At 37.9% G+C, this 25,991-nt stretch overlaps 1 pseudogene; it reads left to right on the forward strand.

The window, feature by feature from the left end:
• The first annotated feature begins 18 nt into the window (after positions 1–18).
• Positions 19–25,497, forward strand: LOC113080881 (suppression of tumorigenicity 5 protein-like; annotated as a pseudogene).
• Positions 25,498–25,991: the final 494 nt, after the last annotated feature.

Genomic DNA, 25,991 nt, shown 5'->3' on the forward strand with positions numbered 1-25,991 from the left:
CAGCCTTCTGCCAGAGAGAGAGAGAGTTCTGAAGTAGGGAGGGATTTACCCCGCTTGAACGGACATGCCTGGAAGTTTAAGGAAAAGTTCCAAGTATTACCGGCAAATCGATGAGTTTTTGCAATCGCTACGAGTGAATGTGAGACGCTGAACAAAATGGACCGAACAGCGGGACGTTTCGTTCAGGTAAAACTTTTATCTCATTCTAGCGGGGTTCATCGTATAAAAATGAGCACACTCAATCGCAAACAAAGGCTGTGTGTCCAATCCTTGTGCGCTTCTTTGCTGGAAATCATTTTTGAGCATAATTTGGAACGCGCGTGATCCTCAAAATGCTCAAGAACATGATGTCCAGATATCTAGTTAGACAGCACACAAGGTTTTGAGCCAAAGACAAAGTGAATAGAATATGTTTTAAATGTAGCCTAAATGTGGTTCAGAACTTGACTTTTTGTAAAAACGTGGTAAAAATGTTTAACTGTAACTTGTTTACCTTATTTGGTAATTTCTCAACTCATATGAATGTTGTTTACTCAATCGTGTAATAGACTGAGTATTTTATTTTTTATTTGAATTGGTTTGAGGAACAGTTTGGTGTCCCAAGGTTAAGGTTTATATCTTTCTCTGATAGAACAAGTTGATGGATTGGTGTAGTGGCCAAAAGTTGCCAAAAGTTTTCTTTTAGCTCAAGCAATAAAGCAAGGCATTAGCAGCGCCAAGGTCATGGGTTCGATTCCCAGGGAATCATACAATGATTAAAAACAATACATTGAATACAATGTAATCCAATTTGGATAAAAGTGTCTGCCAAATTCATAAATGTAAATGTTGAATGAGCAAGCACTGATAACAGACACGTTTTTCATTAAAGGCATATTTCAGTTGTTTCCACTAAAATCATGCTTTTATTTGAGCACACACCCACTCACGGGTACACAGGAAGGTCACATGATCACAGTTCAAGTATAGAGTGCCCTCTGCTTTCAGTTTAAGCATCTACTGCAGCTGCAAGTTCTTTATTTCTGAACTTTCTGAACAGACTGTCTTTTGTGCTATTGGAACAATGACCCTTCCTTCTCACTAGTCTAAGATTGTCAGCTCAATCATGGGAGCCACTCTGTTCTCTGACCAGTGCTTGCGCAATATTGATCAGGGTGGGATGACACCAAACCTTGAACAAAATAGACAGCCCTGCCATCATAATGTGTAACAAACATTTTCATAAAGTTATAAAGCGTAGTTGATCCATAGCTGTCATTCCACAGTGAATGTGATTTTATGAACACACTGTGTCGGTTGAAATAATAGGGATGCAAGACTCTTATCTCCACCGCACCTCATGCCAAACATTGAAATACATTGTAATATAATACGTGCAATTTTGTATGTATGATTTTTTCTTCCCAGATTCTGTTTCATGAATTGTTATTATCGAGACGCAGAGCAGTTTTCCTTTGCACTTTCATTGTTTAATTTAGTTGCTTGATAATAGTAATTGTTATACTTTGTGATTGCATTTTTTGCTATGAATGTTCCTGGGAGCGATTCATGCGTGAGAGCAAACATGACTTTAACAAAAGAACAATAAAACTTTTAAAATCCTTTTCATTGTAGTGCACTGAATGGAGATAATTGCATTTAAGGGTAAGGGCTGACTGTACATTGTGGTTTTTGTTCTGGTGCACCTGTAATTTCCATACACTTAAAAAAGGAAACAAGTTGAGACTTACTTTAATAGCTAGATGACTGACCTTCAGATTACATGATGTGCTTCAAAATGTGTCATATATACGCCTTAATAAAATGTTTACTATCATCCCAGGTCTAGGGGATGATTTTATTTGAACTGTCCTTGAATACCTTTTTCAGTCCAGGGTGGGGAGTCCTAAGGAACTTAGTCTAATGTTGTGTGTCACTGTAATAACAAAAAAAACAGCACCTGCCAATCTGACAAGGCTACAGATTATAAAAGGTTTATGTGAGTCAGTGTTATTTTAAGGAGATAAGCTTTTTGTCATGTAGTTGTGTAACATCCTCCAAATCTCTGTGGTACTCCATAAACTACCAAGCACAATAGACTGTGATGCAAGTCTGTTGCATCAACACTTAAACTTAACTTAGTTAGGAAATGCAAATTAGCTAATTAGCTCAGAAAAGCTGAAAAGAACACACACAGCCAGTTTGTTATGTTTTGTCTGAGTCTGAAACTGTCATCCAGCAAGCTGTTTCAATTTGCAGCCAGTTTCTATATAGCTAACTATTTGAATAAGACCACCTCCAAGCCATATACGGAAGAGAGGGGTGGGGTGAGCAGTAGTTCATTATCATTTAAAGAGGTAGTTCACCCAAAAAATTAAAGTTCTGTCATTAATTACTCACCCTCATGTCCCTCTAAACCCATAAGACCTTTGTTCATCTTCAGAACACAAATTAAGATATATTTTATGAAATCTGAGAGCTTTCTGACCCTGCATAGACGGCATGCATTTTAAGCAAAGACCCTAAAGAATCATACCAACTTGAAAATTGACATTAAATGTCCTGTTTAAAGGAAAAGTTCAGCAAAAAATACAAAATTTGTTGCCATTTACTTGACTTGGTGTGTTTTCTTTTTATGGAACACAAAATTAGACATTTCTAAGTATATTTGTTTACCTCTGCAGGGCTCCAAATTGCGACCAAACCTATTAAATTGCAGTTGAACTTTTTTCTGAGGTTGTCACTGGCAACTAGGCCTACGTATTTACATGATATAACATATAAAATCAATTTTGAACGACCAAATCCCACTTTAGACACTGGTAACGGACTTCTGGAAAGGCCCCTTGTAAAGAGAGTCAGTTGTTCACTTTCGTTTGGAACATCCCTACAAAAGGCCTCCCTTTTCCAAAGTGCCCTTGAAGGGCACAAAAAAAGCCGTTTGGAATTTGCCCTTTTTTAGGCATTATAGGAAAGATGAAATGAAAATGCTATTGAACCTTTTCTGAAAGTTTTACATAAAAACTTTGAAAAGTGGAGTACCCATGTTTCTTAAATGAAATCACAGCCTTTAGAAATGTTAATCATCACATTAAGCTATATTGTGATACTTCTCTTTCCATCCCCAAATTTAAGACCTCTTGAAATTATAATTAAGACTTTTCTTATGCCATTTAAGGTATTTATGGCCTTACATGATACCACTAAATTGAAGGCTTATTAATGACCTGCGGGGGACCCTGTATAGATGCCTGTCGGGCAGGGATTGATACACTTTGGTAGCCCAATACAATAATAAGACACAATAGCCCTGTGATATCGGGCTAACAATTTTGCAAGCCCTGTTAAGATACAAATATGGCTATGAATTCAGGTTTGATTGAAAGTCATAAATGAATGGAAGAAACCCAACAAATTGCATCAAATGAGCTCTGAAATCAAATTAGATCTGTTTGCCACTTATTTTCAGATTCCCATGTCACTTTGTTGAGCAGCATTACACAGTTTCCCTAATATGTGAATCTCTCCTTTCGCTAGTGACTTGGAAAACAGAAAGAACTGTAAACAGCTGAAAGTCAGGGGAGACAGAGACTGAAAAGGAGTTAAAAAATCGGTTCCATCTGGCCTGTCAAGTCAGCATTATGGGAGCAAGGAATCGTGGGTATTGTGTGGGGAGCGTGCAGCTGCCGGGAGCTGTGGCAGGCCAAGCTCCACAGTTCATGAAAGGCTCAGAAGGAAAGACATTCAAGCAGCTCGGCAGGGCACAACAATTCCCTCCACCCACACCGTCCCCGACACAGAGACAAACCCTCTGTCATTACTCACAAGCTCTGTGGACTCGGGAATGAAACCGAGTGAAAAGGAAACAAAAAAAAAGACATCCCTTTCGCAGCTCTTTTCCTTTTTAAATTTTAATTTAGTTTAAAAACTCCTCATAATAGCACAGATGCACTGATCATCCATCTTTTCTTGCCTCAATCTAAACACAACATGCTTGGCTGGTATCAGCAGCATTAGCAAACCTCATGCATTACATAAATCTCAGCGAGAGCCCTGATGAGGACCATATGACGGTGCAAGCTAAGAACCTGAAAGGGGGGTCTCTCTTTCCTCTGGTATTTATGCTGTAATCTAACCTCCATTCTCACACAGTCATGTCTGATTTGGTAATAACAACAACATAGGCTATTGAGGAAAGAAAGGAGGAAGAGTAATCTTCTCTAGTGTAAAATGGTCTCTGGTGAATGCAAAACCATGTTCAATTTCTCTTAGGGGTTTTGACGTGTAGAAGCAGCTTAGAATATGCAGTGGTTTGTGCTCTACTGCTTGTTATAAAGATGTTAAAAGCTTAGTGGCTGATCAGTGGGGAGTTTAATGGTGAATGTAGGGTGAATCAGGGTAATCTGGGAAATCTTAGATCTGATCATGGAGCATTGGGGAAGTTGAAAGTGCAAAAAATCCCTGAAGACTCTGATTCACCCTATAGACAGGAAAATAGAATTAAAACACAGGTCTGTTCATGTCATGTGCAGAATTATTTTGACTGAACACAAGTTAACTTCTGCTATTCAGGTTCAATAAGCAGTTTCATTTTCTAACTCTTTGGAAAATGATCAGCAAAACAAGCAAAGCTTCAATTTCCATTCTTAAGTAACTAAAACAATCTACCCCTCCCCATGGTGTCATGTTTATTGACATTAAACGAATCCCTTCCTGTCAGTTTAAGGATTCCTCCTCTTTTAGAAACTATGATGTGTTGAATGTGTGCATTGATGAACGGGGCGAATATTAGTGCATTCTATTTGAATAAAGCACGGCTCCGCTTGCCAATTGACCTGTCATCGCTGACAAGGCCGTGGCCCGATGACCTTGTCTTGAACCCTTAACATTCCTCACTGTGTCCCTCACCCAAGGAAGCTGTTAAGATAGTGTTTGTTTAAAATCACTGATAAAAGAGCTTACTTTTTAACCACCCTTTGTTCAAGGACACATTGAACAGAGATGTTCTCTCTTCTGTTGCTGAAATTGCTAATAGAGAGGTGCCTGCTCAGTGACTTCAGAGTTTTTCAGCCATTTATATATATATAACAAGAACTATGATTCCAAGAATTTTAGTTTCGGCCCAGGCCTAAATAAACAAAGCTTTTATTTTATTTTACAGTATATTCAGTATGAAATATTAAGGTTATGTGGTTTTCTGGCTATTTCTAAGAGAAATGGGTGCAGCTCTTGCTCTTCCTGTTGTAGATCAATATCTGAGAGAAAGAGATGATTGTTTCTTACTGAAATGGTGCCACTGTGCAGATGAAAGAGTCACATGGTCTCTGAGCATATTAAACATGGAAACTGGAGTAGTGAATCATAATGATGAATGTTTAATGATGCCAGTTTTTAGTGAGCAAGCTAAAATAAATATGCCCGTTGTTTCCTGTGAAAGTGATATGTCATAATGCGTATGCATGCTGGTATTATGAGTTCATGGCTTTGGTAATTGCATTTAATGTTTTAGTGATACGTTATTTGAACAAACCCTGCTTCTTTTCAGTCATCCATGCAGAGCAGACTGATGTGAAACAGCATCTTCAATAAGAAGCTTGTCAATCACACTCTGCAGGTCTTTTTTCCTTTCCAGTTTTTCTTGAAGTAAACAGGTTATACTTATCAGTCAATTTGCAAGTCATAACTAGTTTTTAATACGACAAAATCACTTTTACTTTTAGCAACTGCATCATCTATTATTTTTGTTTATTTGTAATTTCAATTTTATATTGTGTTTTTTCAAAGTAGTTTGTTAATTAAATCGAGCTGAATCGGCTTTGCAGTCTCAGTGATAGTGATGCTTCAGTAGTCATATATATTTCCATATTCAGCCCACTTTATTTTTACAGCTATTCCCTTTTCAACAGCTCAGTGAAAATAATCCGTCTAGTTGGTAAAAAAGAGGTTCCAGAAAACGTGTGCCTCCATTGTCATAGAAAAGAAAATATTTACATTTTTGGTTATGTTTGGTCATAATTGTATCTTTCTTTTGCAGCTAGAGTGATTTTTGTAATAATAACAACAATAATTTGAAGTTTTCAGCTGAAAACATTCCACACTAATCTCTGCATAGTAAGGTGCTCTAACCTTACAGTAGGTGGTCTTGTTGCAAACAAAACAGAAAGAAAGTCTATTATTACTGAAATAATGACCTCTCATTATACCTTTAAACTCAATTCTTAACTAGATAGATTTTAATTTGTATGAATGTTCAAATCTTTGTCACTGAAATTTCATGAGATTACTGTAACAGCTCCTGAGGTCATTTGTGTGTAATTTGTTAACAATGTTCAAGCGACAGATGAAAACTCATCTCTTTCAATACTACTTTACTCCATCTTAAATAAAAAAAATAATCTTTCTTTTTATTTATTCCTTCCCTCTCTAGCTGGTACTTATTTGAACAATACCTGAAATGTGGTATTACGAGCACCTCCTGTGTCTGTTTGCCTCTTTTGAGATGAATCGCTTTATGTATTCCCCAAATGTAAGTCGCTTTGGATAAAAGCATCTGCAAAATTACTAAAGTTTGGGGTAAGAAAGATCACCCCCACCCCGCTGTAAAAACAGTAATATTGTAAAATATTACCATTTAAATAACTGTTTTATATTTTAAGATATTATTATAATGTAATTTATTCCTGTGATGGCAAAGATTCAGCACTCATTACTCCAGTCTTTGTAGTCATATAATCCTTCAGAAATCAGTCTAAAATAATGATTTGGTGCTCAAAAACCATTTTATTATTAAACATATTATAAATGTTGAAAACTGTTTTTAAAGCATATTTTGATCAATAGAAGGTTCTAAAGAAAAACATTTATTTCAAATGGAAATCTTTTGTAATGATGTATGATAAATGTCTTTACTGTCCTTGATGAATAAAATTATTCCTTTATTTCAAATAAATCTTTTAAACGATAGTGTACAATATAGTCTCTGTTCACTGCCTTTGTATTGACATTAAGACATCAAGTCATCATCAGTAGCCTTATTCATCAAGAGTGGATATAAACTGTAAAAAGTGGTGAAGTGAGCTGTTAGATTGAAGATGCATGTTCTTTGCAGTCCTCTGAAACAGGAAAGGGCTGACAGAAGGAATGCTGTCTCTCCCCTCATCTGTCTCAGTTGGGCATTCAGCTCTACTGCTGGTTGGCTGACTATTGCATACAATAACTTCCTGTAAACAAGCCCCCCAGTGCACCCAGTTACACCCAACCCTCTCCGTATTTGAGTGCTCGTAATATTGACTTTCTTATAAACTGTATACAGCAGTACGAGTGAACGCATGCCAAGATGGGAGGTTTTCCTTCTGCATGTGGAAGATTTTTCCCACATTTGTCTCTGATGAGGCCCTTTAATTTGAGGGGAGGAAGTGGCAAGTGGCATGCACATGGCACTGTGGTTGTGAGGAGTGGCTAATTAAGATGTTTCTGGGTGTGAATACAGTTTGCAGTGGTTGTGGTGGTGGTGGTTTGAAGAGCTTGTGATCATGGTGAGGAGAACATCTGAGATCATAGTAATGTTAATAGAAAATTCTGGATTAATACAAGTTAAAGCATTAAATTGAAATTCTGTTTTCAGAAATGCATGTTATTGATCTTATTGTTAATGATTCATCAATGCATAAGCCCATTCAAAAACATTAATTGATTATCACAAAATATAATATAATATATAACACTTACATGAATTTGTTTGAATTTGTCTGAAGGAGAGAAAAAAGTTTTGTTATAATCAATATTATGCTGTCAATTCTGTGTGTTGAGCTTAATTTTTATTAGATTTTGAGATATAAAAAGTAAAGAGGACCTGTTCATTCAAATCATTTAATGGACTATGCAAAGCATGACCTTTTAAGTCTGATTTACTGCTCATCAAATAATTTTGAGAACTTGTTATGGCTGGCTTCATCTGACAAAATGAAAAGCAGCCTTGTTTCTCAACAGCTAACCTGTCTCCTCATGTGCCCAGAGCTCCCAAACCACAACTCCTGACCCAGCTTGTAAAACTAATATCTTTCATTAAACAGGGTCTTTTTTAGTCCTTAGGTGCAAATGTCATGGGTAAAAGCAATCGCTATCTAATGAGCCAGGAGACTAGCTCAGCTCTGTTAATCTTGGCTACTCTATTCAAACAGACATTAATACAAATACACTCCAAACATTGCTTCAAATACTAAAGGCCTTTGGCATGTCTCTCTGACTCTACAAACTGATTTTAGAACCTCTTTTATACTAACAGGCCATGTAAACCTGCTCTGCTGCTGTTTCGTTTTACTGCATATTCCGGGATTGTTGAAATCAATTCACAATTTAATGTTGCTATTATTAGTGGTGCTTGGCAAGAATCACTATTATTATTGCTTGGGGGTCGGAAAGAAAACCCATAGAAGACATAAAACCAATATTTGCCTTTTCTAATGGATGTAGTTTAAGATTTTTACCTGACAGTTAATAAAATGGTCCAGAAATCCCATACAGTATGTTAAAGCAGGAATTGAGGTGGGCTTTTTTTTATTTACTTGGTCCAGCAAGCAACCAACAATAATACTCTAGCAACCACCCTTAACGCCCTAGTAACTGCATAGCATCATGGTAGAAATAATTTAGAACACATATAGCAATGCCTTGTCAACCCCTAGCATCATGACAGAAACTTTTTCAGAATCCTGATTTTACAAATGTAGACATCTGTTTTCAAGCTGGCATGTATTTTCTTTCTGTGAATGATATGTGGTCAGGGATTTGTGTGCATGCCAGGGATGATAGGGCTCCTCTTTTGTAGGGATCAAGGTCTATATTTGTTGTGTTTTGACTCATATTTTCCAGAAAGGGTTAATCCATGAGTTGGACTTATAGGCAAAGTATCTATTTCAAATGTGCCATGTCTAAACCTTTCGTAGCCTTTCTTATAATGCCTAGAAGAATCATTTCCCACTATTCATGTTCTATCAACATTGTCCACTGAATATGTTCACAGGTAAAAGTTAACATACGTTTGTCATTACATAAATCCTGTCTTATTCATAGAGCGATCATCAGCATAATGGTTTCAAGCACAGTAGTGTTCAGTACCTTTACTTTAATGGTCACGAGACAAACTTTCTTACCAAAGTAACTTATTTTAAGCAGGTGAGGTGGCCATCAGAGGGAGATGACTGCCAACAAGAGTTCCAAAACTGCACCAAAAGCAGGAGCGGCTAAAGGTCCACAGGAAAACTCAGACAGGTAACAGTCATGACGATGAGTCAGCAGTCTTTGTCCATTGTTTGTGCTTTTATGGGTTTTTACAGAAAGCCGATGATGATAATAACAACAAAACAATATTGTTGGAATCACTTTCCAGCTCATGAACAGTTAAAGCATTGTCAGTTAATCAGAATCCACTCGATTTGAGCTCAAACATTTAAAGCAACAGGTGACATAATTTCAGTGTGCAATTAAACAATGTTATACATTTTTATCACTTTCTTATTTCAGACGAATCCAGTCAGAGTTATTTAAAAAATTCATTTGATCTTTAAAGCTGTTTAATGCCAGTTAGTGGGTGTTGCATTGCTTCAGTCCGAAAGAAATGAAATAAAAAGCACCCATCCATAAAAAAAGTTTTTGTAAGAAAAATAACCATATTTAAAACCTAATAATCAATTTAAAGTGATGAAGAAGTGATGCCTGTGGAAATGCAGCAGAGATATCAAAACAAATCAATGGTCACTAATTAGAAGTACAAAACCAGGATTTGTAAAGAAGAATGTAAGAGGAGAATGGTTGTCCTTTGCTAAAGTAAGGAAACTTTGCTTACTTTGCTCCTGTTAACAAACGTTTGTTTTCACAAGACTCACCGGTGCATGCTCATTGCTGACCTCATAGGTCATCTGCTCGGAACTGCTTCAGTTTACAACAGTTAGCGCAAGCTAGATTCAAACTTTATGATATTCTAATTATATGACCAGCACCTGTACAGTAAACCTAGACCCAGTAGCTTGGGAGTCACTCTTAAAGACCGTTTACACCAAGAACAATAACTATAACAGTAACTATATTAACTCCACACAGATGCACAATAGCACTGTTCATTCTAAGCATGTGCTGGAGTTTGATGTCTGCCACTTAAAATGCTTGAGCTCCTTAAAGTTGAATGAATTCTAATTGGCTGTCAATGCTTTTATCATTCAACAGCTGGAAAAAAAATCCAACAATATAAAATGAGACTCAGCAATATAGTTTCTGTGTGCAGTTATCGTTAGTTGTGCTGTGGAATCTGTTATTCTTTAATACAGAATGTTTTTTTTCCTACTTTTTTACAATTATTATTATTCTTATCTTTATCCTTACCGTACTTGGTGTGAACGGGCCTTTAGCCAGGAAAAGAGAAGGATATTGAGAATTGCAGATGTTGGAAAATTAGCTTGCCATTAATTCTGGGCAGAGAGACCCTCTCACTACAGTATGTCAGTAGTTCAAGAGAGATCACTGAGGGGATTCTCCACCCCAAATACTCGATCTGATCATGTGATTTATGTTTGCAAACAGAAAGTATTAATAAATGTAGCTACAAGCAGGAATTTTTGAGGCTGAGCAAGTCTGAAACAAAGTGACAAGCTGAGCAAAAATAGCAGGGGAGCATCAAGAAAATGCTTATTATATTTCAACATCTGTTTCTGCAGTCATTTACTCAGGAAAACATAGTGGTTTGAAGGACATTAGCAAAGTATATTTGCAAAGTTAATTGATATTTGAGGGCTGCACTGTGATGCGTCATGCTTAAATAGAGTCTTTTAATGTCATCAAATGATTCATGTTTTAAATATGCCTAACAAGATTTATTGGGTATAAAAATATTTTTAAATTGAATTACATTTTAGTGCGTGTCTTCTGTCAAACGTGGTAAAAAATGCATGATAATTATTTTTGGTTCAGAAAATATAAACTTAATCAAGACACATTCTAATGTATGGGGACAAAACCAAACTTAAAGCTGTATTTTTAATAAATCTTAAAAATCTTAAAGCAATTTAATTTTAATGATGCTTGAAACACCCTTTTCATCTTTGACGCTAGAGAGAGAGAGAGAGAGAGAGAGATTACTAATCATAGAAATATTTATAGGCAATGATTTCTTATGGTAACCAGAACTTCTATCTATAATTGAGGAGTAGTTGAAGTAGATAATTGAATCCAGTGGTGCTTCACAGGCCAAACTGTTGTATACAAAGCTAAAGTAAACATCCTGGTTATGAGCAAAAGCCAGGAAGTTGATTAGAAAATAGGCTCCGTTCTATGTGTGGCCTTTGCTTAACTATGGGGCTCTGCAGTTGCTATCAGACCAAGTGAAGAAGGAACAGTCTTTGAAGAGTGAGAGGAGTTACTTTTATAATCACCTATGAACATTCTCTGATGTCAGAGATATTTACTAAAGTAGATTGTGATTTATGTGAAGAGGTGTGTGTTGGTCGGTGATGGCTTAGTTTCTGTTAGCCTATCTTCCTAGACATGGATATTTCGACTTCAGCTGTAAATCACAAGCAAATATGGATGCTGAAGAAGCAGATTTATGTCAGATGAGGGTGGCGGTAGGTAGGCCTTGCACTGAGAATATGCCCCTTTTAAAAGCAAAGAAAAGAGCTGAAAAAATAACTCAATCACAGATGAAATATCCACATTTTGTGGGGGAGAACCCACCGGCTCTGGAATTGACAGATTTCTTTTGATGTGCGTTCCTGGAACCTCATAGTTTCACCATCCTGGCATGGTTCTCTAGCAGGAAATGGCCTGTGGTTGACATTGCCCTCGAGACCCAGGAAGAGCCAAACCAGCTCTGGCATCCCACTCAGTCCATGTGTGGCCAGACCAGCTGGCTTCCCCAGAACGGGCCTTGTTTTTACCGGGCCTGTCTAGCCTCTCAGAGAACCTCCTCAGACCGCAGACACAAGCTCATGGTGGACTCACTGAAAAAATTCTCAAACTGATGTTTTCTTTTGTGCAAAGGATTTTACATGAGCCTAATATTGCAGTTATAGAAACAATCGTTTATGCTCTGTTGGAGTGGCGGCCCAGGCAGTCGTGGAGGTATTTTTAGACATACAGTGTTATTCTATGGAAAACATCTGAACAAAGATGATAGAATTTTAACTGTGCTATAAATACCAGCCTTGATGCAAAGGTTTCCCTGCTAAACAATATCCTCCATCTCCTTTTGACAGATTTGGCATCTGTCCATCCCTTCACTTGTTGTTCTCAAGCCAGGGATCCATTGTAAAGACCCAACCTCAAGAGTCTTTTTCAACACAGTATATATTAGTCAGATTCAAGTATTACATTTTCCTGTCACCATTTAATGCAAAGAGGCCAACACCTTTATCTTCAGAGGACGTAATGCACACTCTTCTTTAATTCCCTGAATTGGATCTTTTGTGTACATGATTTTGGTGAGTGAAGTCTCATGTTTTGATGACGGTAGCAGCATATTAATGCCTTTGTTGGGTGAACATTTGGAAAATTCAGAACACAAAATTTTGTATGGTTTGTAAAATTAATATGATTTCTAAAAGTTGGGTACAGCAGATTGTGCAACGAGTGTCTAGTACAGACAAGAGATGTGATGAAATATTTGTAATATTTGGTGATGATGTATTTTGTGAATGTGTGGGGCTGACTGTATTTTCCTTTCCACGCAAGACCTGTGAGGCTGCAGGTGGCGTGGCATTTTTTTCTTCCCTCTTTCTCGGGAAGGGCGTTATGTTGAGGTTTTTAGTTGATCTGTCCCAACCTGCTCTCTAGATCATCTGGCCTCCCCCCAGCTTCCACTTATTATTCTAACCACTGCTGTGTCATCAGATCTGCCTGCCTCAATTTCACTGAGGTGTGGGGCAAGTCGAGTTCTAGTTCCTGGAAGCTCATGAGCAGCATTCGATTTTGAGGTGGATGAGAAAGTGTTTGTGTGTCTAAGGTGACTTAAACAAGGTCAGCAGAATCTTTCATCTCATTGCTCAGCAGTAAGCAGCGTCTGTTTGCTGAGTGAACAGTGGGCCTGAAAATGATGTGGAGGTTGAGATTGACACGTAGGCAAAGAGAAACAGTTGCTAAAGGGGACACACGGCTAAGAAAAAACGCTGAGGGTTAGTGAGGGTGAGTTCATTTATATCTCTTAAGTCTAATGGATAAATAGTTTTTGTTTGTGAGGTCCATATAAATGATTTCCGAAGTGATTGTGTGGGGGAATCCGTATATTAATTTATACTGTTCTATTTTTGTTGGCATGATGTGGAGGATTTTACACTGACAAATCAGATTGTTGTTGTTGACATTTCCTTTAAAATATTCTCTAAAATATATCTAAAATATCTAAAATATTCTCCTTTTGCATTACTTGTAGCATTATGTTACTTGTCCTGTTGACTTTTTCTGATTAAATCACAGTATTTATTAATGCTCTTATTCATGGTTACTGTTTGTGAGAAAATAACACTCTTCTGTACCAAGCACAATTTGTTGGATGGTTTCTTACTCTTTCTGCTGATTTATGCTTGTTTCAGGTGTCAATCTGTGTCCACACCTCCAATTCTTACCACTGGAAAAGAGTCATGTTCCTCTCACCTCAGTGGCAGTGAAGACGCCAGTCAGCAGGGAAGGTACGCTAAAGCTGACGCTAAACTCTGGACCCAAAAGAACTGGAGCTGTAAGACAGCCAGCTTGAGGAGTGGCGCTTCGCTCTCCACTGACTTTGAATGCCAAAGCAGGCTCATCAAATCTCAGAGCATTAGCTGTCTGGACAAGAGGCTCAACAACCAGAACCCACCAAGTGGCAATAACCAGGACCAGAAGGAGAACCAGCCTCAACAGGCCGCCACTGTGGGGGATGGATTGAATCCTGGACCCCTCTACTGGAGTACTCTTTCGGTAGGACCTACAACCAAGCACAAGCGCACACTTTCACTCAGTCATACAGGGACCTGCATCTCATCCGTCACCATACGCAAAAAGATCTCGGAATGGGAGGGTCGAAAGGCGGCTCTGCCTAGAATGAGCCTCTGCCTGGAGAAGAGGCCCGGAGGTGGGAGCGAGGGTTGCCCAAGCCTGCTGTCCTCACCCTGCAGTGAGAAAACCTTTGACTTTAAGGGTGTGAGGAGGATGAGCACAGCATTTTCCGAGTGCTCCTACCCTGAGATTGAGGAAGATGAGCAGGTATCGGATCGAGAAGCTCCTGTAAGGTTTCAGAAGAGGCCTTCAAAGACAGAGTCCTCAGGGATTTTCCTCCGCACGCTCTCGGCACGCAAGGACACCTCAGCTGTGCTCAGCCGCATTCAAAAAATTGAACAGGCCTTGAAGGAAAGTCCCTCTTCGTCTCCTCCGCAGTATCTTAGTAATAGCTACAGCCTTGACAAGTCCAGACAGAAGTCTTTCATTATAAGTGGAACAGAGGACTTGGACAGCACTTGTGGCAGCAAGCGGAGCAGCATCTGTTCTGTGGCCACCGAACCCGAAGCTTCTCCAGGGTCTGAAAGACTCTCTAAGCTCAAGCAGAGGTTCAGCATCAGCTCTACCAGGTCAGAGAGCCCAGAACTCCCTTCTGCACAGGTCTCTTCTGGAATCACAGTGAACCCTTTGCCCAAACCCAAACGAACATTTGAGTATGATGCCAACCGCAACCACAGAGGCTTGTTGCCTGGTAATGGACTACCTCCCACCACTGAATCTCCACCTCCACTTCCTTCCACCCCAGCACCTGCTATAATGAGAAATTCAAAGAGAGATGAAGGCTTGCCTAAGAAGACTCAAGATAGGTGAGAAACATGATTATCTTCCATATTTTTTGAATGTCAGTAGTGGTATGTGGCTTTTGGCAAATTAATTTAATCAAAGCCACTTGGGGATTAGTACTTTACTTATGAGTGCAGGGGTAATCGTGATGGATCATGATTTACTCACCATCATGTTGTTCCAAATTTGTATGGCATTCCTCTCTGGAGGGACAAAGTTTATCAGAATGTTGACATTGATTTTTTATTCCATACAATCCAAGCATACAGCTATCATAGTCTATCAAGATTTAAGGACAAAAAAGTATAATAAAAGTGGTCCATATGACTTGTGTTCTATAGTGCATGTCTTCACCCATATGAAATTGTTGTGATGAACAAACTGAAATGTAAGTTGTTTTTCAAAACTGAAAATTGCTGTTCTCACATCTAATATGAAGTCACGCATATTCAAAAATTCTTTATTAATCATTTTACATTTGTGTTTGCATTTATTGAGTTAGGTCCCTTTAAATAAATTCAAACTAAAGACTAGCCAGACAGATTTGTGGTGCACAAAAAAACAAAAACAAAAAAACATGTCAGCTGTGGAAAAAAAATACTGAGAAGCAATGAATTTGTGTACTTCCACTTATTCACTTGCCCCACAAAGAAGAGATCATTTGTTTTTTTTTGGATAATGAAGTGTTTAAAACTCAGAAATGTTGAAAAGGATAAGGACCACAGGCCAAGCATTTGTTTTGTTGATATAGTCCTAGACATTGAATTATTGACTTTTGTTTTTGACTACATAGTCTCTCACAGTGTATTGGCCTCTACAGATTCCTATGTTACAAATCAAGTAAGCAAAATGAAATTCCTGTCAGGCATTTTACAGCAAGAAAAGATCAACATGGAGATTCTCATTATCTCAGTGTTTAGTAATTTTACCATATTAGGTGAATTTTTTTGCTGTCAAATGTTTTGTTCTGTGTACGGCACACATAATCTTGTCGCCTTATTTTATCTTGACACTGATTCAAACTGTCATTTCTGAAACGGGCAATGCTTAATAATATTTATTTCTCCAAATATATTTCAAAAATAGCATCAACTAGAACTCACTGTAGCAACAGTAACATAAAACACTTTTGAATATATTTTTAGAAACCCATCAGCATTCATTTAACAGGGTGAGATGGAAGAATACAGAAAATGAAATGTTTTGAAGGTTCAAAGACCTCATATACTTCATCTCTTCTTTTTAAGTTGATATAACACTGCTTCATAGTGTTGCTTTTTGGCTTTTTTGAGGGCTCTCTTGTTGTTTATAGCTCATATTCCTCATGGTCTTGTGAATGATCTTTGGCACATGGATTGTTTAGCCCAGTAACTAGGTACTGGGAGCTGCCAGGTTCTCATGATTGAGATCCTCTTGTGCTGGAGCATTTCTACTGCTCTACATTTGAGCCCATGTTTGACATTCTTGTGGCTGGCCAAAGTCCACTGTTTAAAGACTATAGGCAAGCAAACAGATTGTGTCGTTAATTTGAGCTTTCAACATTCTGGTTAGCTTTTCAGCCATGTTATTGTGTGTATATTTTCATGCATTTACATTTTGTTTTTTGTACAAACCCCGATTCCAAAAAAGTTGGGACACTGTACAAATTGTGAGTAAAAAATGAATGGAATATTTTACAAATCTCATAAACTTATGTTTTATTCACAATAGAATATAGATAACATATATCAAATGTTGAAAGTGAGACATTTTGAAATGTCATGTCAAATATTGGCTCATTTTTGATTTCACGAGACCACATTCCAAAAAAGGACAGGTAGCAATAAGAGGCTGGAAAAGTTAAATATACATATAAGGAACAGCAGGAGGACCAATTTGCCACTTATTAGGTCAATTGATGACATGATTGGGTATAAAAGAGCCTCTCAGAGTGGCAGTGTCTCTCAGAAGTCAAGATGGGCAGAGGATCACCAATTCCCCCAATGCTGCGGTGAAAGATAGTGGAGCAATATCAGAAAGGAGTTTCTCAGAGAAAAATTGCAAATAGTTTGAAGTTCTCCTCATCTACGGTGCATAATATCAGATTCAGAGAATCTGGAACAATCTCTGTGCCTAAGGGTCAAGGCCGGAAAACCATACTGGATGCCCATGATTTTCAGGCCCTTAGACGGCACTGCATCACATACAGGAATTGTCGGTGAACACAATCCACCGTGCCATTTGCAATTGCCGGCTAAAACTCTATAGGTCAAAAAAGAAGCCATATTTAACATGATCCTGAAGTGCAGGCGTTTTCTCTGGACCAAGGCTCATTTAAAATGGATGTGGCAAAGTGGAAAACAGTTCTGTGGTCAGACGAATCAAAATTTGAGGTTCTTTTTGGAAAACTGGGAGGCCATGTCATCCGGACTAAAGGGGACAAGGACAACCCAAGTTGTTATCAGTGCTCAGTTCAGAAGCCTGCATCTCTGATGGTATGGGGTTGCATGAGTGCATGTGGCATGGGCAGCTTACACATCTGGAAAGGCACCATCAATGCTGAAAGGTATATCCAAGTTCTAGAACAACATATGCTCCCATCCAGACGTCGTCTCTTTCAGGGAAGACCTTGCTTTTTCCAACATGACAATGCCAGACCACATACTGCATCCATTACAACATCATGGCTGCGTAGAAGGAGGATCCGGGTACTGAAATAGCCAGCCTGCAGTCCAGATCTTTCACCTATAGAAAACATTTGGTGCATCATAAAGAGGAAGATACGACAAAGAAGACCTAAGACAGCTGAGCAACTAGAAGCCTGTATTAGACAAGACATTCTTTTTCCTAAACTTGAGCAACTTGTCTCCTCAGTCCCCATTTGGAGACCGTTATAAAAAGAAGAGGGGATGCCACACAGTGGTAAACATGGCCTTGTCTCAACTTTTTTGAGATGTGTTGATGCCATGAAATTTAAAATCAGCTTATTTTTCCTCTTAAAATTATACATTTTCTCAGTTTAAACATTTGATGTCATCTATGTTGTATTCTGAATAAAATATTGATGCATTCTGTTTTTATTCACAACTTGTACACTGTCCCAACTCTTATTGCTCATTGTTTTTAATTAGAAGAACTGTTGAGGAAATTAAACACATTTAAGATCCTCATAAATGAAAGATGCTTTCATGTTCTCAGGTTGTCTGAACTGATTGTGATCATCCAACTGAAAGATGAGCCATACCAACAGAAATACTCTTCACTTGTTCAGCAGTCATGTCTAAAGCTGTGGTTTTTCTTCATCTCTGTTTGTTTCTAGAGAGTCGTGTGAGTCAGAAGATGCTGTCAGCCTGCCTTCCTCATACCCTTCCTCACTCACAGAGAATGGCACAGAGAGCCACAGTCGGCCCAGCTCCAAAAGCACACTCGAGGAGAACGCCTATGAGGACATATTTGGTAAGAACATACAACAGTTGGTGATAGATCCTGCTTGCATCCTTTTGATTTTAGACTAAACGGTAGCTGATGTATATTAAAATGCTTTGGGGATAAACCTGTTATTGTTAGAGATATTTATTTAGAAAACAGTTATGGTGCAAAAATGTTAGAATATAATATTTACAGTGGGTATAGTAAAGAATCACCCTCCTTTAAAATAAGCACATTTTGTTGCATTGCATCCTGAAATGAAGACAGACACAGTTTTTGTTTTATCCAGCCATTGCTTGACATCATTCTGCTATGTAGTTCATCACCGCAGTAAGCAGGTAGAGGACGAGAACATATTACAGTGTCTGACATTGTACTTGCAAGTTCACACACCTCTTTAATGTTATATTTAGTGATCTTCGACTGGCGAAGTCAAACATCATTAGTGCCAACGTGAATAGCAATCTTCCTGAATTTATGTTTAGCATTAGCCAGGACTTTTAAATTTGCCAAGATGTCAGGTGCTGACACTGAGTGGGAAGAACCTGTTCAATGTTTTGATCTGAATAGAAGAGCTGTGTTTTGTCCCGTGACTATGCCGCCTCACAGTCACCTAGTTGCCCTGCTGCTCTGCAACTGGAACCAAACAATGTATGGGACTTGCTAAGCTAGTCGCAACCAAAGCCTCAAAACCACATAATATGTCTTGAAGAAATCCAATACTCACCATCCAAATAACAGCATTCCTGCAGTAAAGCATGGAGGTGGTCATATCATGTTATGAGGTGTTTCTCTGCAGCAGAGACTGGAGCACTTCAGGATAGAAGGAAAAATGGATGAGAATTTTTTTTTCAAATTCTTTAGGAAAATCTGCTGCCCTCTGCCAGAAAGTTGTTCATGGGAAGAAAGTCTTTCCAACATGACAATGGGCCAAAACACACAGCAAAACTGAGCACACAGTGGTTGAAGGAGAAAAGCGAATGTCCTTGAATGGCCCAATCAGAGCCCAGACATAAATCCCACTGAAAATCTGTGGAATGACTTGAAGACTGAAGTCAACAAACGCTCACATCAAATTTCACTGAACCTGAGCAGTTCTACAAAGAGGAGTGGACATACATTGCAATGTCTAAATGTGCAAAGTTATTAGAGACATATTCCTACAAACTAAAGGCTGTAATTAAAGCAAAAGGTGGTTAAAAAAAAATACTGACACAAGTGGGTCATCCTTTTTCCAACTCAGTGATTCTGGTGTATATAATTATATATATAGATTTTTTTTTTTTTCTGATATGTTTGTGTTATATCTTTCACTTGTATGTTATATTGAGTAAAAACAGTTGGATAAAACAAAAACTGTGTCCGATTTCAGGTTGAAAAGCAATAAAATGTTATTATTTTAAAGGGGGGTGATACTTTTCTATACTCACTGTTGAATTACATTTTTAATAAAATATATTTTATATGTTTGTACATTTATTGATTTCAAATATTTTAAATGTATATAATTTTAACTACATGACATTTACAGATATATTTTTCTTTTTATATTTTATTATTTAAAGTATTTAATTTATAACATTATATGCATCTATTTATATTTTATCTATTTAAAATGTTTCATTTTTATTGCTTGTCCTGGTTAAATCCTCTTTTTTGTCTACTGAAGGTGATGAAGCACTGGCATGTGGTGCTGGCTGATTTTAGGTGCTAAATTCCTTCGTGGCAGGAAATAGTCTGTGCACACTAACACTCAGACCCTGTGGGGCTTGACAGCGTTACAATGTACTAGCGTCTTGCCCTGTGGCCAGACTGTAAATCTCTGTTTTGTCAGTGCTGATGAGGCTTGGGCATCAGGTGCTGTTAAGTGGTCTGACTGAATAAGGGCCTAGTTGGCAAACAAGCAGAAGGAGTTTGTGGTTTGGTAGACTTGAAGTTTATATGCCATTATATCAGTTCTACAGCCAAAAATAAAGCCTTTGCTACGTATTGTTCTTGAAATGATGATGGCCACTTGGTCCAGGCGGTGCATGAGTCTCTAGCAGTTGGGAAGTGGGTGACTTTTTTCCACTGACAAAGGTTCCATTCTTCTAGCGAACACCTCAAGTGTGGGATCAAGTATTGCGGTTGCACATTTTTGCGAATGCTGATTAGTTCCAGAGAAATATATGGCCTCTGTGTGCCTCTTTGCTCCAACCGCTGAGCTGGGGATTGGTGTAACATTCTGACAGAGGCATATAAGGGTGGTCTCCAGAAGCATCGGGCTGTGGTTTGCATATCAGATGGTCTGCTTCCTCAGGCTGTCAACAGGGTTTCAGCCCCAAAATGTCACCAACTGTTAAAAACGTAAACATTATTTATGGTACACATATATAAGGATTCAACATCCTCTCAGGTTAAACATTTGGGCATCATGTTGCTTTTAGGCACAAAGCTTTTCTGGTCTGGTGGCAGTGGTGAGGTGTCCCCCATATGCAATGCACATTAGTATAGTGATAAAGGATTGGCCAATTATCTCCAGATAGCTGGGTCATGTAACATTTACCATGAGATAAATGTAACATGAAGGGATATCTTCTGCTTGTTTACATGTCACAGGGCCATTCCTCATCTCACATGACCGCACGGTGCTCCTGGGAAGACCACAATCTGGACATAAAATTATTTTGTCTGCTGTGTTGCTTTTTATTGGTAGTGTACTGCTCACTTACACATCTAGCTCTGAAACATCCTTTCCTTTGAAATCCTTTCGTGAAAAAGGAAGGACAGTATGTGTTTTGGTTAGGGTTGCCCACACTCTCTCTCTCCTTTTGTCTGTTTGTTTTGTGGAGCTCCTGTAAGCAGAGAAGTTGATTAGTACCTTCCTGTACATGAGTGGTCAGGGAGGCATATCATTTCTCCAGCATGCTGTCATTACATTGCTTCATTTGGGAGCCTTACAGAGCACTCTGTGCAATTGCTGGCCTGTCATTGTGCCTCTCAGGCTTAATGGCACTAGGGCAAATCTCAGCAGTACATCCCGTGAGGTCAGGCTGTTGTGTAGATGATTACTACGTTGTATGGTAGCCTTTTGCCTTCTTTTAAGCTTTTCACGAGAAGTTACACTGATTATTATTGCCAGGTTTACTTAGTGGCACTTTTGATACCCTTGTAATGTGCTGAAGTGTTAAATTGTAATAAAATGGGTGAACAAGGGCTAATATTTCATCTACAAGATGCAACATGAATTGAGCAGATATGATTGCTTTCTTTTGTAGTGCACCTGGAGCCGTATTACACAAATGTCCTATTTTAAGTCACAGGTTATAATCTGCCAAGATTCAATTTTCTTTCTGAAAACATCATTCGGTATTTTAGGTTAGGATGTTTCTGTAAGATAACGCCTGTTGTGTATCTAGTGGAGGGAAACAGGGCAGAAAGATGTGTGATATGCCAGTCTCTTACAGTAATAAAACAACAGAAAAGTAGGGCACTGTTTTTGTGTGGGTTGTGCACAACTGTTATTACATCATATTGAAACTGGCAGCATTCAACTGGTTGGTTTCATTACATTGCCTTGACAGCCAGGAATTGGTGACTTGGAAAGAATGATTTTAATTAGAGGATTATTTGATTATGTTGACCTGAGACAAAGTGGTGCAATAGCTACAGTAGATGTTATATGAGCACAGTTATATATATATATATATATATATATATATATATATATATATATATATATATGATCCATCATCAATTTGAATGGGGTCGGTAAGATTTTTTTAAAAGAAATTTATATTTCATTCCACAAGACAATTAAAGTAAATGTGAAAAATATTAAGCATCATAGCTGTTTTCTGTTGGAAAAAAATATATAAAAATATATATTATATTTATATGTGTATATATTACTTGTGTTTGTTTGTATACATATCTTAAATATTAGCATTACCAGAAGAAGTCATAGGAGACCAGCATTTGTTGATGCTTCATACATGCATCCACATTAGAGTTAAAAACTTTTGCAGGCCCTATTCAGGTCATCTTGTTCTCGCTTTATGCAGACTATCAGTCTGCCAAAGTTTCTTAAAGGGGAAAGCACAACTTAATTTATATCCTCAAGTGTTTGGTGAACAAGTGATCCACCCTTTTACATGAGAAAACATGTTTGCAAAAATAAGATTCATCTAAAACATGTTTTAACAAAGAGGCCTTCTTCAAAACGTTTATAATGTTTTATTTATTTGTAATTTTTTGGTGGAGTCTTGTGCAGAGTCAGACTAAAGTTCTGCACTGTCTACATTCTCTTATTTTGACTCATCACTGGCCCTTATTTCTGGAGACAGTGTGCTGTCCAAAGGCTTATGTCCCAACAGAAACGGTTTTTGGAGACGATGCTCTTGAGTTTCAAGCACGCCAGCAGTAAACCTCCATGAATAATCCTTTCCCAGCACTCAATAGCTGCCCCGCTATGTGCCTCCGGCTCCTTTTTCTTCCATTATCATCTTCCACTGGTTTCCATGAACTCTGCCCACCTTTTCCCTATCAGTTTTTCTCTCTCCCACTCACTCCTTAAGAAGACATGTTACCTTGCTACCTTTTAAGTCGGCTCCTGGGCAGTGGGTGTTTAGTTTTAGTCTGAGTTGTTCTCTTCTCTTCTGCAAACAGAGAAAGAGAATCCATATGAGGATGTAGATCCAGTGAGGAGATGTCTGGCCAGAAATTCCCGTCTGTTTACCCGAAAGGTCCCGGGACTCACTCAACAGGATGTGGACCTCCCAGGACAGGAAGTCCATTACACCTCCCCAGGTAGTCTCCTTTGCTGTGTCAGATAGAGATGATAGCACCTGCTTTTCAATTATTTTTATTTAAATCAATGCTTTATATACATGAATCAATTCACCATATGTTTTTGTACATTTAGTAAAGTGTACAACGTATTGTGGTGTATTTTTATGCACTTTAAAATTTAGATTTATTATACATGTCTGCACCTTTTCATGATGCTAAAAGATTGATTTCTTATCAACTTCCCTCTCACCAGCTGCCCTCTAAATCGAGTAGTCAGTCTCTGCGGCTGCCAGGTCCTGCTGACAGGAAGAGCCAGCGCACATCCCGCCTGTCTAAGAGGCACAGCCATGATGACCTGCTTCTTCTACCCAGCTGGGCGTGCCTTCCTCCTCCTGTGGCCTACTAGATGACAGCCTGAACCCTTCCACCGGGACATTGGCGTCCCACAGGCAGAAACGAGTCCCCAAGGTAAACAATAAGGCTAGAATGAAGTGAAGTGACCCTGTGGTGGTTGAACATGTCTGCCTAACTTTTCTTGTAAATCTGGGATTCCTAAACCTTTTGTTAAGAGAACTATTTTGATCGAAAATATTTTCTTGAATTAAGTCAGAGATTTTTAGTGAATAGTTATGAGGGTTATGGTAACGGTGTAATGGTTACGTGACATATAACAGTGCTTGACACTAAAGAATTTTTTTTACTGGCCAGTCAGGCCAGCGGTTCATATTTTTACTTGTACTGCCGACATTTCCATTGTTACCGCCACAAAATAGTTATTGTCTAAAATTATTATTGTTTTCAACCAGTGTTATTTTGTAATCTAATGAATAAGCTTATAACAAAAACATTCTTAGGAAATATTACAGAAAAGACTACTAGCCTAACAAATACAAAGTTCAAACATTATTAAATTGAAGAGTCAGTCATAAATGAAGAACAAATAAACAAATTGCAAGCAATAGTACAAATAAGTACAATAAAACAATTATACAAATGAAACAATGCTTTGTTTTTCTGGTTTGTATGGGTTCAGGTACAGAAATGGAATAATTCAATTGTTCAACATTGTCTTCACTGTATACATTTAAATATAGATTAATCCTCGTTAAAGCTACAAAAGTTATTCAGTGATGAACAGTGAAGGATTTTCTCTTTGTCTTTTGTTGTTTGATTAACATTAATGACGCAGACAGCAGCAGCTTCATTATGCTCAGTTTAAGACCAAAGTCACAGATCCAATAAAATCTTTCACACTGGCTCATTGTGATCCATGATAATTGCTTTTAAATCAGTGGGCACTGCACTGTTGTAATACGACACAACATTACCAACATTAAAAGTTAACAGTTGACTCTTCAGAAGTAGGTGTAGCACACCATTCTGCCTTCCTGCTACTTTTTCCTCTGCTCCAGAATGTTTTTGATGGGAAAAACACCTTCAACCACACAATTTTAATGCCCATGTTCAGATGCTTCAGGTTTTAAAGAGAAAAACATGGAATCTATCGCTCAAGTTTACCACTCTCAAGGATGGAAAAAAGGAGCCCTGTAGGGCTGAAAGATTTAGTTTCACTGCTTTTCCATTTCCAGACACTTTACAAGTTACTATAGAGCGGTCCCAGTGGCTTTTAGGAACTCACTGATAGATAAAATCATTAACTTTCCCATATGGATTACAGCAGTCCCTTAAAATATGATTTGCAAAACTTAATAACATTCCTGGCTGAATGTGTACATAAGGGGCAGTTTGAAAGTAATTTTCAATTGGTCGTAACACATCTTTTTCCCTATCAGGTGGTGCAAAGAATAAACTCTATCTACTGTACAAAAAGAGGAAAGAAGAGGCTAAAGAATCTTTCGCTTTCAAACATTGAAACTGCGTCTCTAAGAGGTATAGAGTTTAACCTTGATGTAATCTCTCAGAATGTACCCCAGTTGTTCACGCTCAGACCAAAAAATTTTGTCAGTTGACCCTTTGACATTAAACAACCCCTGTTCTCTTGTTTGTAGATGACAACAGCGAGAGTGAAAGTGACTCTGATGACAGATTTAAAGGTGAGGGATCGCAGTGTTATAAAGACGCAGTGTTATGTATAACCTCCTATTGTTTTTATTAATAATTTGAATGTAATATTACTGTATTAGTAATATTTAGAATTAGCTTACATTTGTATTTTTATTAGTTTGTTTCTACAGTATATGTTGCCTGTAATATTGTGTAGATTTTTATTTGTATTCTTTTTTTAAAACGCAGCCCACACTCAGAGGTTACTAAAGCTGCAGTCTATGCTGCGACGTGCACCCAGTTACAGGACTCTGGAGCTGCAGCTGATTGAGTGGCAGGAAAGGGAGCTCTTTGAGTACTTCGTGGTGGTCTCACTGAAGAAAAAAGCCCACCAAAAACTCTTATACTCCAGAAGTTACTTACCAGTTTCCTAAGGTGAATATTCTCTGTAAAAAGGAGAGATACTGTTTATGTTTTATAGTTAAGATGCTACTCAGTGGGAAATACATTGATGTTTAGTAACCCTTTATCTGTCTTTTTAGGGTCAGTTCTTACAGAGTTGCTATCAAACAGTTTCCCGATTAAGTCTTGATATATGATGAATAATATAAATATGATATGAATAATCCTGCTTTCTGAATGTCATACATATTGAGTGGGTTTTTTATTTTTATTCAGATGGTAGAATGCAGTTGTTTGGATATTTGATAACAGATCTGTTTACTTCTGTTCAGAAGTTTGGGGTCAATAAGAAAAAGATTAATACTTTTATCCTTTACTACTTTTATCAAAGAATCCAGAAAAAAATATATGTATAACGGTTTTCAGTAGAATATTAAGCAGCTCTGTTTTCAACATTGGTAATAATAAATGTTTCTTGAGCACCAAATCAGCATATCAGAATGATTTCTGAAGGATCATGTGACAAGGCTGGAGGAATGGCTGCTGGAAAAAATGGTCACAGAAATAAATTTGATTTTAAAATATATTGAAATATAAAGCTTTTTTTTGTAAAGTAAAACAAATAT

The sequence above is a fragment of the Carassius auratus genome, unplaced genomic scaffold, assembly GCF_003368295.1.
Source record: "Carassius auratus strain Wakin unplaced genomic scaffold, ASM336829v1 scaf_tig00032401, whole genome shotgun sequence".
Classification (NCBI taxonomy): Eukaryota; Metazoa; Chordata; class Actinopteri; order Cypriniformes; family Cyprinidae; genus Carassius; species Carassius auratus.